The sequence below is a fragment of the Scyliorhinus canicula genome, chromosome 28 (assembly GCF_902713615.1).
Source record: "Scyliorhinus canicula chromosome 28, sScyCan1.1, whole genome shotgun sequence".
NCBI lineage: Eukaryota > Metazoa > Chordata > Chondrichthyes > Carcharhiniformes > Scyliorhinidae > Scyliorhinus > Scyliorhinus canicula.
Genome location: NC_052173.1, coordinates 11,692,781 through 11,698,780, shown reverse-complemented (window position 1 = coordinate 11,698,780; position 6,000 = coordinate 11,692,781). Strand labels below are relative to the sequence as shown.

The 6,000-nt window shown below is 42.4% G+C and overlaps 1 protein-coding gene across 3 annotated transcripts in view; it reads left to right on the top strand.

The window, feature by feature from the left end:
- The first annotated feature begins 1,890 nt into the window (after positions 1-1,890).
- LOC119958135 (polypeptide N-acetylgalactosaminyltransferase 6-like) overlaps positions 1,891-6,000 on the top strand; it is a 95,705-nt gene continuing 91,595 nt past the window's right edge. Inside the window, exons 1-2 of one of the 3 annotated variants that reach the window (XM_038786424.1) lie at positions 1,891-2,148; positions 4,251-4,542. The gene's annotated coding sequence lies outside the window, so the exon portion shown is untranslated. Of the gene's footprint in view, positions 2,149-2,559; positions 2,723-4,250; positions 4,543-6,000 lie in introns of those variants that run through there. The other 2 variants (XM_038786423.1, XM_038786426.1) reach the window with 2 other exon arrangements.

The following is a 6,000-nucleotide window of genomic DNA, read 5'->3' as shown; positions in this document are numbered from 1 at the left end:
ACAAGACCTCCTCCATCCCTTCCATTTTCTCCCCGTGCTCCCGCACCGCTGTCAAAGTCCTCACCAACACCTCTGTCACTGGGGAAAGGGTCTCACCCACCCACACCTTAAGTGAGGCCGTCATCACCATCTGATGCTTTTCGAAATGCTTCAAAAACAGCTGTTCAAACTCTTCAGCCGTCGCCTCCATCATCTTCTCCACCATGATGGTCCCACTCAACAGGCTCTCTCCCACCATCTTTCCTCCCACTGCACCCCTCACCACTATCGGTGGTGGACTTTCACTCACTACCTTCTTCCCTGGATTCTTCTTGCTGGTTTTTGACATTCTATAAATGCCCTAAACCTTCTCACAGCTTCTCACAGACAAATCTTCCCCAAAAACTGGACTAAAAGACAGGTCTGGCAGGAGCCATCAAACATACAACCTCCACCTACATACTGCAACTGTAAATCCTCATCTAACCTATTCTTAAATGTTGACATGGTTCTTCCTTCAATCATTACTATTGCACAAGTGGATAGCACTGTGGCTTCACAGCGCCAGGGTCCCAGGTTCGATTCCCGGCTTGGGTCACTGTCTGTGCGGAGTCTGCATGTTCTCCCCGTGTCTGCGTGGGTTTCCTCCGGGTGCTCCGGTTTCCTCCCACAGTCCAAAGACGTGCAGGTTAGGTGGATTGGTCCTTAGTGTCCAAAAAGGTTAGGAGAGGTTATTAGATTACGGGGATAGGGTGGAAATGAGGGCTTAAGTGGGTCGGTGCAGACTCGATGGGCCGAAAGACCTCCTTCTGCACTGCATGTTCTGTGTATCTATGTATACCTGTAGCAATGCATTCTAGAGCTCAGAATCCACTGCATAAAAAACGTTTGATAACTCTACTAACGTATTGGATTTTATATTTATGCCCCTTTGTTGTAGGCCTTTCAAACCAAGGGGAAAATTGATTCTTTTACCTTCAACATTCACATACACATTCTGAATCTTTGCACAACAAAGTGTAAGAATCAATTAATTAGCTTTACACGATTTGAATACAAGTCTTTCCTCTTTACCAATTCTTCTACAGCACACCCATTATTTTCCCTTCAGAAGTTTTTACACCCATTTGATTCAATAGGTAGGAAGCAATTAACAGTGGTCAGGTCAACTTGAGCTTTATTGTGGTGATTATGGAGCAATGCCTGAAAGATCACACACCTGGACCAACGCTGAGAAAACTCTGGGTCCTAACGCAGATTCCCGTTCGGGTGGCCACTTGTTGACGATTTCTTCTGTGTGACCCTCTAAGAAAATCAGAAACTCACAGGTTCGCAAACCGTCCTGAGGAAATCACCAATGTTGCTTTCAGTGGCTACAATATTTGTTCTCGATAAAGTCAACAGAGAGAGAAAAAGGAAACAGACTCACACACACAATCCCAATTTCAACATGAAGTCTTGGATTTTGTTTTTAGCACATCGACCTGAGATCACCCATCCAATATTTAGCGCCTGTACCCCCAACCCTTATTGAACAAAGAAGTTCTGCTATCCCGGCCAATATTCCTCTCTCAATGTCATCAGAAAAAAAACACTAAATATTTTTTCTTCTCATTTCCACTTTGCTATTTACAAAATAGTTGTGATATTCAACCAGTAACAATGCCCTTCAAAGAAAGTCAGTGGCTGTGAAGGCGCTAAATGAGTTCAAATCACAAATGTTGGCTGTTCTTGCTCCCAATTGTGAATTAGACCTTGCCACAAACAAACTGTATTATTTTACCCACATATAATTTCCCCCCATTATTTTCCATTTGGCTGAAGGGGGGGGGGGGGGGGGGGAAGAGAGAGAGAAAAGTTGTCTTTTTGAGACGAAGTGCTTTTTGAAATCGTGACAGTTTCCTCTTCTGAGGGAAGGAGCTAGGACCTGACAGAAACTGTGAGCTGTTGCAGTCAGCTCTACACCTGCTGCAACCGTTCGAGAAGCTGCAGTCTCTCTCTTGTGACTCTTTCTCCATATCTTTAGCAGTCAGGGAGGGTTTACCCCCATGACTTTGGACGTTTGCTTGCCCGCCCTTTGCCATTCGCTCAGTGTCAGTTTGGTGAATTGTTTCGAACAGGATTAGGACAGTCTGAAGTTTTCTACATTTGCTTCCGCTCGGATTTAAGGTACTTGAGTTGCTGCTCTTGTTTCTATTCTTCTGGTTAAGGTAGCGGGTTGGGTAAATCTTTTGTAGCAAGTCATGTTTTAAAAGTTGTAACCGAAGTGAAACTGAATTGTGATTGACTCAGAGAATCGCCTTGATACATATTTATTGACCATGAAACTTTTTAAAAAATTCCATTTCTTATTTCAAGGAAGGGGAAATTGACATTTAACGGGGGAATGTCTGTGTCATTTCCGTGACGGGTGACACTTCATTCTCCTCCTGTAAGTTTTTTTCATGAAGTTTCCTGAGTGACATATTTTCCGGAACCTTCCAACATGCTGGCTTTAAGGAAAAGTTACACTCTTGTAGCTGATCTTTGCGGTTTGTACTTCTGTGTTTCCTGTTCCTGGTAGATGTCCATTCCACACGCATGGCTGGAGAATGCATTTGATGCAATGTGATTGAACTGTTCGAAACTTTGTATTGGGGGTAGGAAATTGACTTGAGGCTCTCAAAGGGTTAAGATGGCTGCTCCTTTTGAATAATTCAATGTTTGCTGCTTAAAAAAGTTTCTTAAATTTAGATGATTTCAGGTGAGTGAGTTGGAAAATTGTTTTTAAACAAGCTTGATGGTTCTATTGTGAATTCTTGACTTTATTGCTCTTTTGATGAGAGACCATAATTCATTTTTTTAAATGAAAACTAATCGTGGGCAAGGTGTTACTGTCTTGGAAGCTCTGTGTTCCAAATATGCTCAGATTAAAATAATAGTTTTATATTTGAACGTCCATAAAGTTACATGCAATGGTTACTGTGCCGCTGAGCAGGTTGGCCTCTGGTTTGATTTCCAAGACTTTGCTAAGTTAGCTGATGAGTTAAGGAGGGAGAAATTAAGTTCTGACTCTTGTACTATCAGTGAGGACACGATCAGGTTTCATGGGCAGAAATAGATTAGCATAAGCAGCAATAGCAACCTTTCAAATTATGTTTGTAAACATGTTCTCCAAACTTGCATTTATTCAAAAGTATCTAAGTATTGCACATACTGAATTATGTCAGAAAAATAGTCATGTTGTCCATAGCAAGATTCTGCAAATAATGACAAAATAATGCTTTTTACGGGCATAGCTGATGGGGCATTATTGGCCAGGACAACATCCTGTTTTTCAAACTGGCCATGGGATTTTTAACATCCACCTAAACACGCAGACAAAACCTCAGTTTTAATGCCTCACCAAAAGACATCACTCTGACAATGTAGTACGCAGATGTGCTAGACTAAGTTATGTTGTACCCAAAAGTGGATTTTGAGCCACCAGGCTTGTCGTCGACTAAAGTTTGCTTGTTTTCTTTCCTCCCACGCAAAGCATTATGAAGTATGCCACTAACTAGTTTGTGGTTACAACCGTATGCTTGCTGATACTATAAACTCTTGACCCAGCCAAGCTGTTATCTTGGGTGTGAGGAACAAATTCCATATCCTACTTGCATGAGACTTCATATCCATTTGTAACCAGTTACACTACAAATTCTGCACTTGCCAATCTTTTTTTAAAATTTGCTCTTGGGATGTGGGCATCACAGGCTGGGTCAGCATTGGTTGTTCATCAGTAATTGCCCTTGAACTGAGTGACTTGCTAGGCCATTTCAGAGGGGCAGTTAAGAATCAGCCGCATCGTTGTGTGGGGTCGGGAGTCACATGTAGGCCAGACTGGGTAAGGACGGCAGATTTCCTTCCCTGAAGGACATTAGTGAACCAGATGGGATTTTGCGACAATCGACAATGGTTTCGTCGTCATTATTGAATTCAAATTTCACCATCTGCCATGGTGGGATTTGAACTCAGAACCTAAGAGCTGGATTACTAGTCCAGTGGCAATGCCACGATGCCACCGCCTCGGTGTAACACAATAGAAAGCTGTTAGAAAGTTACTTATTTTCAGATGTAACTGACTTTTATGGGATCCTTAGCTTGAAAGGAATTTATTTTTTTAAATGAAGATACAAGAAATGGTGTCTTGCATGGTAATTAATCTTGCAAGACCATTTAATGCACAAATTATGATTGTGGCACAATTTGTTTAGAAATCACCTTTTTTGATTTTGATTTATTTTTAATAGGCTTTGCTGGCATCAGGTTTTGCAGTCTCAAGCCAGCTTTTCGTGGACACAAGCCCACTGCACACAACTGCCTTTGACTTGGCAGTAAATGTGTGAGTGTTACTAGGCAGCTGGTTGTGCCTTTATATACTGGATCAAGAGAGTGGAAAATGTGTTGTTGCCCCTAGAACTTCACCTTTTGAGGAGAAAACCTGTCCAGAAATGGTTGGCAGAAAGACAAATGTGGCAAAAGAGACAAAGGGATTCTGGTCATCACCTTTGCACATATGATGTGAGAACTACAATTTTACAGGTTAGAAAACCAACAGAAATAAATCAATAGAAATTATGGTGTTCTTTCTAGTAATTCAAACACTTTAGCGATAATAGGACATTTTTTTCAATTTAATGTTGGACTTGCCCTAGAAAGTGACACAGTTATTTATATTGAACTTTCTGTGCGGGTGGATTCTGATTTATAAATTAAATTTACAAAGAAACTCCAGAAAAAAACTTGCATAACCGTCCATGCATCACTCATAGAACATAGAACATAGAACAGTACAGCACAGAACAGGCCCTTCGGCCCTCGATGTTGTGCCGAGCAATGATCACCCTACTCAAACCCACGTATCCACCCTATACCCGTAACCCAACAACCCCACCCCCTTAACCTTACTTTTTTTTTTAGGACACTACGGGCAATTTAGCATGGCCAATCCACATAACCCGCACATCTTTGGACTGTGGGAGGAAACCGGAGCACCCGGAGGAAACCCACGCACACACGGGGAGGACGTGCAGACTCCGCACAGACAGTGACCCAGCCGGGAACTGAACCTGGGACCCTGGAGCTGTGAAGCATTTATGCTAACCACCATGCTACCGTGCTGCCACTCATAGAATCCATGTTATTTGCTGAGGCATTAAAATACCTCTGAGAGCATTGCATGTTACACCATTCATTGCTTCTTGGAAGTGTAATCACTGTGTAACCGGACATAATGGCCATTCTATGCTAAGGAACATCTCACAAGTAGCAATGAAATTAATGATTAGTGAGACTATTTTTGGTAATGGTGAGGGAGGAATGTTAACTGGGGGCACTCCCTGTCCGTCATAGTGCCCTGCAGTCATGAATATCTACTGGCGCAAGCAGGAGACTTTCTCCAATGCCTTGTCCAGTACTTGTAAGAGGTTTGGTGGCAGCTTTTGTAAATTGACCGTATCTCCTGGAATACTGAAACTGGTGCCTTTTGCTCTTCCTAAGGCCAGGGCTAATAATTAGCACGAATCCTGGGAAAGCAATTACGAGAAAACGTGTATGATATCCACTGTTTCTCTTGTCTATCCTGAAAAATTGAACAGTATGAGGACTAGTTTGTACAAGTTGGCCAGCAGGTGACATCTCTCCTATCGGTCAACAGTTGGTGGCCACTTGGCTTCCAGAAAGATGGGTGGAAAGGCACAGTGCAGGATGCTTGAATCCCCTGGTGGATTGTGTCCATCTGGTAGTCTAGAATGATCAACGTGAATGGGGGCAATGTTATTTTATTTTAAAATCAGCTCTTGTTCTCGAATGAATTATGGAGAGTGACTGATATTAGCAAAATTGTGGAATAGGGTGCCTGACTTTATGTTCACATTCAATGTGAATGGATGAGATGCTTAGTCTCATTAAAGCAGAAAAACCCTTGAGTGAGCAATTACAGTCCAGGTAGAAAAGAACCAGTTGTACTGCAGCATGTTCCGGAGTACATCATGCCAACAA